General features: G+C 43.0%; 1 pseudogene; it reads left to right on the top strand.

Annotated features, from left to right (window-relative positions):
* Nucleotides 1-2915: 2915 nt before the first annotated feature.
* LOC104429619 lies at nt 2916-6444 on the top strand (annotated as a pseudogene).
* The last annotated feature ends 3027 nt before the right edge of the window (nt 6445-9471 follow it).

The raw sequence follows: 9471 nt of genomic DNA, 5'->3' as shown, positions 1-9471 counted from the left end.
GTTGAATGCGCAAGGAACCGGAAGCACAATGCCTGCCGTAAGCTCCCAGTCCGCTCTGGTTCTCCCGATAGCAAAGCTGCTCCAGAGACGAGCTGGGGAAGACGGTGTTGGAGTTGGCCATGCCCATGATCACGGGGTTCCTCTTAAACCAGTACCAGGGGTTGACCCACCTGCGAGTCAGCGCGGTCGCACTCGCGCTCTCCATCAGCTTCACCACTACATGGAACGGCATGTTGCCGCGTGGGATGTGCCCTCGTTTTGCGAGCGCATTGGAGTGTTTAGGAGTGGCGCCCGTCTTGGTCACCTTCTTCGGGCTGGTGAGCTCTTTCCTTCCGCCTAGCCTGGTGTGGGCGTGTTGGCTGTGTTGTGGCTAGTCGTGCTTGCCCTTCCTCTTGTGCCTTGTTCCTCGGACGGCCGCTGAGGAAGAAAGCAGCGTGGAACGGCCGGATCAGGGTATTGTTTAGCGTGAACAAGCATGCCTTGTTCAACAGTTCACATGGATATCTGGAGCAGGCGCTCGATCCCAGTAGAGCCTCTCGTCTCGTCCACGTTATAGAGAGCTTGAGAAATGACCGAATGAAGTCGTGCGTGCGTGCATCTTCATGTCCGTGTTGAACCAAAGATCGCGGTTTATCGTTATTTCCATTTTGACATTTTCTTGAGATATGTTTACTAAGGAGACTACTTCCCATCGTCAGCAAATTAGTATTGCTTAAGTAACATATTTTTGTATGTTCTGTTCTTAGTTTGATCAAGTGGAGAAATCGTAAAATTATAATCTTGAGATTAATTTATGAAATTGATATATTACATGATGTGGCAAATTATAGTTAGGTGTAGTATATGATCCACTTTTTTAACAGCCCCATTTCCGGTCTCACAAAATAGTTGGCATGCCGATTTTGCACATTAATCTCGATTTGTATAGTATTATTACTATAAAAGTGTATGTCATACCACTTGATCATCGCTTCAGTTTGCTGAGGCCCTTCTGTTATCTTAGAAGGAGCAAAATAACTCGACTTTTTGGCAAAATTTACCCAATATCCTACTTGCACCATACATATACATCTCCCCATGAAGCACGTGGCGAGCTTGTGGTGGTCGCAATCTTGCAACCATACAGGTTGTAACCGTTACAAATGGCTGTCCAACTTCAGCCTTTAGGTCATATGACCAAGGGGCTAGAGAGAATCCAGTCGATTTTTTTTTACCTCTTTACAGTTAATTTATCTGTTACATAGAAAAAGCACGTGATTATCAATAATAGTTATTTTCATTAGTTGTAATTGCTCTGATTAAGAGAAATATATATTTTACCTATCTTAAGTTAATAAATTCTCAGTTGATAGAAATTTTCAACATAAGAATATCATGTCTGACCATTTTTACTAATAATATCACCATGTAATTGGCACGTTTAGGCTCTTTTCCTAACTAGGTCTGAGGTATACTTGTAATTAGAGAATGGGTTACATAAGTGATGCTTTGAAATTGAAAGGATACAACATTTTACTCAAGAGAGTTGTCAGAATGTGGATGTTCATATATCTAGCGATGGTGGTCCTATTACTTTTAAGTAATTCTAGTTTATCCGACGTTTATCCTAAACTTCCTTATAAGGAAACCTTCAAGCAAATGGCAACATAAAGGTTTCGAGTGCATGTCAAACAAACACCATGTTGACTTTTAGAAACTTACAATTTGCGTCACGAGTTTTGCCACTTCGTTTCGCAATACATCCTGTCATCCTCGCTTATTTACCAACTTGCCTAGTTTTCTTCCCAAACTACCCTGTCTTAAAAACCACTCAGAAATCATAACCCGGCCTTCTCTCTCCTACTTGCCACCACCGCGAACCTTGAATCTGGTCTAGATTGAGCTAGAACAATGACATTTTTTATTTTATTTAAGCCGCGTGAACACCAAATCAAAACTGTTTTCTTTCCAACGATTCTCATTAGTAGAACATAAAGTAAATATGTCATGCGGTTAAAAGTTTGGGATTTTTATCGTTACAGGAAAAAATTAAAATGAATGTATTACATTGAATATAATTTGGGGATTTTGGAGGGTTTTCTTAAACGAAAATTATAAGAAAGACATGATGTAAAACGATAGTCTTAATGACATCGCGTGTCCTTTATGATGTATGATAAGATTTTCATTCATTTGGTAGCTAGCTCTTAAGACTTATAATCGAACGGTTTATTTTTAACTTTTGCAATTAATGATATCGAGCCGCATATTGTGTACGGGTAAGTTGTGTTAAAATATTTGATAAACATAATTTTAAATGACGAGGCCTATGCATACATATGATTTTTGCACCGAATATTTCAATACCTTATTATTTTGCACACATAATATATATAGAAATATTTCCCTTTCGAAACTATCCTCCCATATTTCTTTCTCTTCTTCGATATAGCGTTTTGAACATCAAAACTTTGCAATTGCTACCGAATTTTTCGGGGGAGTGGCAGTCAAGTAATTTCCATCCTGTACGAAGGGCATTTGGGAAACCCCGGCCATGCAGACAATGGAACACGAAAGTGAATTTCGATTTCCAACGGAATCCCGGGGCGCTCTGCTCTGCTCTGCTTCCTCTTTCGACCTTCGCTGCCTATTTTGGAACGGAGAACAGAACAGGAAAGCGAATTTCGATTCTCAACGGAATCCCAGAGCGCCCTGCTCTGTTTCCTCTTACGAGCTGCCTATTTCGGAACGTTTCCTGTTTCCTCCCTCCTCTCGCCATTTATATATCCTCTGCTTCGGCGGCCAGCTGCACACACACTCTCTCTCTCAAAGTGCAACCGCGTTTTCTCCACTGCACGCGCGCCTCTCACACACCTTCAAAGCTTGTTCTGTTTTTCTCTGTTTCTTGCCTTTCCTAATCGATTCTACACTGATCCATGGAATTACTACGAAGATCCTGCGGCTCCTCGTCTTCTTCTTCTTCGTCCTCTCGCCGACCTGCCCACTTGCCCATCCTCGGCGAAGGAACGACCGCCTTCGAAACCCCCTACCTCAAGCTCGGCCTCAATGGTCCCGGCTTATTACCGGGTGATTCCGAGAGCCACAGGAGCGACGGTTTGAGAATGCTGAGAGAACCCAGCATTGGGTTCGAGAAGGGGAGCGAGGAGGAAGCTCCTGCCGAGGGTTCCGGCCGCGTGCCGGATGACCCGCCTTCGCGGCTGATCGGGCGGTTCCTACACCAGCTGCGGGCCTCCGGCGACGTGTTGCTGGACGTGGAACTGGAGATGGAGGATCTGCGCTGCGGCGACGGCCGGAGGGACTTGCCTCCGGTGGCCGATTCCCCGCCGGCGCCACGGCCGCAGAGGCAGAGCCAGGACGGCTCGAGAGTGTCCTGCCAGCCGCCCACCTCGGCAGTGCCACAGAGGCGGCACGGAGGTTTGCCGAGCCGTGGGGGAGATGGAAACTCTGTAGGCAACAGAGAAGAGGAGGTCATGAAAAGCACGTCGAGCGCGACTTCCCAGCGGAAATCATGCCTGCTCTGCACAAAAACCCGGTCGCGGCTGATGGACCCGCCGGAGGAGCCCCAACGGAGATCGGGTCACATTCCGCGGTCTGGAATGTTGGGGAGGGCAGGGGATGAGGACGAGGACGACATCTTCTTGGAAGAAGACCTGCCAGAGGAGTTCAAGAAAACCCAGTTCGGTGCCATGGCTCTGTTACAGTGGGTGAGTTTGGTCTTGATCGTTGGTGCTTTAGTTTATACTCTTGCGATTCCTGCATTGAAGCATAAGGATTTGTGGAAGCTCAAACTGTGGAAGTGGGAGGTCATGGTCCTCCTCTTGATTTGTGGGAGGTTGGTCTCTGGGTGGATGATTCGATTAGTTGTGTTCTTCATCGAGAGGAACTTTCTGCTGCGAAAACGGGTTCTGTATTTCGTCTACGGCCTTCGAAAGGCAGTGCAGAACTGCCTGTGGTTGGGATTGGTCTTGATTGCTTGGCATGCTCTATTTGACAAGAAGGTCGAGAGGGAGACGAACAGTGACAGGTTGAGGTACGTCACCAAGGTGCTGGTGTGCTTTTTGGTGGGGACTCTACTGTGGTTGATCAAGATACTGATCATCAAGGTGCTGGCATCGTCGTTCCATGTGAGCACCTACTTTGAACGGATCCAGAAGTCTCTGTTCAATCAGTACGTGATCGAGACGCTGTCGGGTCCCCCTGTGATTGAAATTTGGAGGAGACAGGAAGAGGAGGAGAAGATTGCATGTGATCTCCAGACTTTACAGAAAGCAGGCGTGACTGTGCCGCCAGATCTAAGGGCGGCGGCTTTTCCAACTAAAAGTGGGATGGTAGTTGGGAGCGGAGGAGGGCTTCAGAGAAGTCCCCGAGAGAAGAACACCAAGCTCTCTCCAGGGCTGTCGGGAAACAGCGAGGGAGGGATCACAGTGGAGCACTTGCAAAAGATGAATCCCAAATATGTGTCTGCCTGGAATATGAAAAGATTGATTAATATCGTGCGGCATGGATTTCACTCGACGTTGGATGAGCAGATACAGGATTCTACTCAAGAGCATGAGTCGGCAGCATTGATCAGGAGTGAAAACGAAGCCAAAGCTGCAGCTAGGAAGATCTTTCGAAATGTGGCTAAGCCTAATTCAAAGTAAGATCATAGTTCTTCACCTCCTGTTTTGAGCTTTTGACATAATCCTTGAATGAGGCAATTGCTTCCCTGATTGGATCTCTTTCCAATTAACTGGCGCACTATGTGCAGTCGATATTATCTGGTTTTATGATGGAAAGTGTCCGAGTCAGTTATTTAATTTATTGATGTTGCTAGGTTTATCTACTTGGAAGATCTGAAGCGGTTCATGAAGGACCATGAAGCCTTGAATACGATGAGACTCTTCGAAGGAGTTGATGAATGCAAGAAGATAATCAGCAAGTCGTGCCTGGAGAACTGGCTGGTGAGTGGAATTCTGTTAAATTAGGTCCTTAGACATGCTTGTTCATACTTTTTGGTCTTCAATGCTAATCGAATTAACCAAATCTTTTTAGGTCAATGCTTTCAGGGGGAGGAGAGCACTTGCCCTGACCTTAAATGACACCAAGACTGCAGTCGACAAGCTGCATCACGTGGTCAACGTCATGGTCGGTATCATCATATTGATCATCTGGCTTCTCATCCTGGGAATAGCAACAAGCAAGTTCCTGTTCTTTCTCTGTTCGCTGCTCGTCCTTGTCGCATTTATTTTCAGGAACACCTGCAAGACCATATTTGAGGCGATCGTCTTCTTGTTCGTGATGCATCCGTATGATGTGGGCGACAGGTGAATACTGGTATCACGTGTCGTCTGTATATTCACTGCTCTATTTGCTTTGGCTTGTACATGGTCTCTTCTGTTATTCATCGCCCATTCATATGCTCTATCCTTTTAGATGGTTGTGGAAGAGATAAACATCCTGACGACCGTGTTTCTGAGGTATGACAATCATAAGATTATATATCCAAACAGCACCCTTGCAACGAAGGCCGTCGGCAACTATTATCGGAGCCCTGACATGGGAGACGCGGTCGAGTTCTGTGTGCACATATCTACTCCTGTAGAGAAGATTGCTGCCATGAAGCACAAGATAACCAGGCAAGTGAAAACATCTAAATTTTCTCGAATTTTGTTCAGTTTTCTGAGTCTGTTGAAGCATCTTTCCGGAGGAATGATTGTTGCCGTAGAAATCTATCAGGAAAAGTAGAGACTTGTAATGTCGCGGGTGTTTGGGTTTTAGAACTAGGAAGATGACCATGTTAAAATTCTGGGCTTCCTCCCTTGCATATTGCCAGTCTATTTCTATTCCCTCTGCCTCGACGTATAGATAATTAAGAAATAATATGGATTGCTTCTTGGTTGTTCTATCGATTGCAGTTATGTCGACAGCAAGAAAGAGCACTGGTATTCCTCACCAGTGATCATAATGAAGGATATAGAAGGGAGTGTGAGGATTGCCGTGTGGCTGTGCCACAGGATGAATCACCTGGACATGGGAGAGAAGTTTACGAGGCGATCCCTCTTGATTGAGGAGATGGTCAAGATGTTCAGAGAGCTCGACATCCAATACCGCCTACTACCGCTTGACATCAACGTCCGCGCAATGCCTGCCTCGAGCTCCACGCGGGTTCCTCCAGAATGGGAAAACGTTGGCTGAGTTGCTCAGCTGGTTCGACAAAGAGCTGCATTCACTGACGGAAGATAGGCAGTTGGCATTGTGCTATGCGGACCGTGTATCAGACTCCGGCAAACCACTACTTCTTTGACTATGAGGTTTTCCTTTCTCATTGAACATATTCATCGCAGTTCAGTGAAAATTTGGTTTCTCCATCTTTCCCGTCACGTTTAAGCTCTTTTCCTAACTTGATCTGAGGTATACTTGTAATTAGAGAATGGGTTATATAAATGATGCTTTGAAATTGAAGGGATACGACATTTTACTCAAGAGAGTTTTCAGAATGTAGATGTTCATATATCTAGCGATGGTTGTCCTGTTACTTTTCAGCAATTCTAGTTTATCCGACGTTTATCCTAAACTTCTTTTAAGGAAACCTTCAAGCAAATGGCAACATAAAGACCCCGGCAAGCCATTTCACATGCCAAAAGTTGTTTTTATTTTCCATCTCTGTTTCAATCGCTTAAAAGACTGATTTCCAACAATATACGTTCGTTCACCCAAAAAAAAAAAGGACTACACGTCATTCATTACCTCAGCACGAAATAGAGTATCAAAAAGGCTTTAAGGATAAATGGCAAAACCCCCGGTCACCCCCAAGTCTTCAAAATCCATACAACCCTGATACTCATACAGAACCATTAGGTGACATCCAACTTGGCCCTCTTTTGTGAAATAAAGTTTCATATAGTAGAGAAACAGCTTTACAGACTATAAGACAGATGATAATAGGTAACCAGCCAGAATCCCAAAAAAAGAGATTGTCATCGGGAGCGGTCATGTGGGAAGGGATGTAGATATAACTTCATCGTCACTAAAAGGGTTCCCTTGCGATTTTTTTTTTTATAAAAAGATATAAGAAACTCTAAATGGAAAAAAGGACAAGAGGCGAGAAGAAAAAAGACTCGATGCCCCAGCGTAGAACGATGGCCAAAGATGGCTTACCTCCAGCAGCAGCAGTAGATCTAGGCCATATCGTTTGCTGGACATTAGAAGTGTCGGCCATTCGTCCCCACACGCAAACTTCACCGCCAATCACAAGGTTTTTCAGAAGCATCGCTTATTCCTTCGAGGGGCTCTGCAGTGTAGACTTGATCCGATGGCACATCTAAATGAGCTAAGCTACCAAACACCTTGATTGCTGAAAATGCATTTAAGGCCCTTTGCCACAGCCTTTGGACATAAACCAGGTCCTAGGCTCCGGTGACATACACCTTGATTGCTGAAAATGCATTTCGGTGTGTATTAGAATGGGATCGCTCTGTTGCTTCAGATCTATGGCTGAGCTCGGATTTGCTCATCCTTTTGGATTTTGATTGTTGTTTGGTGTGTAGGTGAGGATTCAATTGGGTCAGGGATCGGCTGTTTAGGTGACAAAAGACATGCTTAAGGAAGAGGGCATTGGTTCTTTTTACAAGGTATCTGGCTCTTCAGGTTTTGTTTTAGTCTGTAACTTTCCTGCCTGCCTGCCTGCCTAGTGTAGGAACCACTTCGTATATTATAATGATTAAAGCATGATTGACTCATAAGTTAATAATAGTGAGAGATTCTTAGCTTCATGTTGTTAAAATCGATTTTCAATTCTTAAGATCATGTCATTTTACGATTTCTAACTTAATGACTATACAATTGGATCTCCTATTAAAATCGGTTGTTGGTAGAAGTGTAATAAAAATCACTTGCCAAGGTCATAAAATTGGTGTAAGATTTATGGCCAAAAAGTTTAAGTTTGAGATTTACATTTTGCTTTTCAATCTAAAAGCCAAAAAAGAAAAAAAAAAAAAGAGTGAAAGGAAGATGCGAAGCGCATAATATTTAGCCTAACCCCCAACACATCCCTAATTTTAAAGCAAATGTGACATTGAAAATGGCACAAAAGACAATTGAAAGTCATTTAAAGTTTCAAAATGTTCGAATATCATGACTTCGACTTGGACGATGGAAAAATGAAATGATTTCACCTCACTGTAAATCACGAGGGATCGATTTAAAAAAATATATATTTTATGGGTTATTTATAACTCATCGCCATTTTCTTTCATGGGTAAGTGCTTTATTTTTTGGTTGATTTTTTTTTTTTTTTTTGTAAGTTCAACTTGAACAATATTTAGAGATATTGATGAGAAATAGTTACTTTTAAGGCTATATTTCTTTACGAGATTTCAAGATCCGATGACATGGATCTCCCAACAATATCACACGAAAGAACGATTTTTGCTTACCTTATCGCGGGATTAGTGCACTCGAATCCCTTTGCCGAAGCAGGAATGCGCAAACACCACGTGTCGCAAAAGTAGAGAGAGATAGAAACGGCAGGGTAATGACTTCCGGGAGACTTTGGAGCAAATGGAGGTGGAAGGCTTCAGTTAAGGGCAATTTCCTAGCAGCTCATCCGCTTTTTGCTATTCACAATTTTCTTAAAAGGTCCATTATGACAAGGGAACTTCCCGGAAATATACATCTTGACCCCTCGAAACACGCCTGCAGGACTAATTAAAGACTTACCTTGGAAATAAGCAATCCTAGTAATTGTTTTTTTGTTTGTTTTTTTTTTTTTTTTTTTAATGTTTTACCCGTTCATGATTTTTGTGGTAGGTGAGCCTCTGTGATGAATGTGGATGGCAGGAGAATCAAAGGGACTCCTCCAAAGAGCCACGAAGAGCTAAGACATCGGCTCTCTCTCTCTCTTTTTCATTGGTGGTTGAGGTGTATGACCTCAGATTTGAAGCGCGCACAAATTTCTAAAGGTTGATATATTAAATTGAATGAACAATATTCAAAGGCTATAGTAAATTACGAGGAAAAGTTTAAAAGCAGTGTCAACGAGACGGTGAATTAAATTCTTTACAATATATAATATATACCATGACCTGTACCTTCTATGGGATTTAATATATGTCTCATTTTTTTTTTTTTTGGTATATGGATAATCGAATATGAAAAGATGAATTCAAAAAATAACAATGACTCTATTCTTTCTTGCTATTGCATTCCTTCCATTGAACTGAATTCCAAAATCAAGTGAATTCATAGGGACAATTTCTGTCAAACACGTCGATTGTAATGTATTTCATGAATTCATTCTCTCAAAATAACATAACAGTGATAATTTGAATTAAATGCAGGATATCAGAAAATGAAGTTTGGGGACAAACGTACAGTTTTATGGCAAAGTTGAGGAAGCAAAAATGAAATTAAACCCTATTATCTCCTCCACGCTGTCTCTGAGCAAAAGTGTGAGGAAGCTCTCAGCAAGAAACATATAGTGTCGAAAGG

Source organism: Eucalyptus grandis, chromosome 7 (assembly GCF_016545825.1).
Source record: "Eucalyptus grandis isolate ANBG69807.140 chromosome 7, ASM1654582v1, whole genome shotgun sequence".
Taxonomy (NCBI): domain Eukaryota; kingdom Viridiplantae; phylum Streptophyta; class Magnoliopsida; order Myrtales; family Myrtaceae; genus Eucalyptus; species Eucalyptus grandis.
This window is presented reverse-complemented; position numbering and strand designations above follow the sequence as displayed.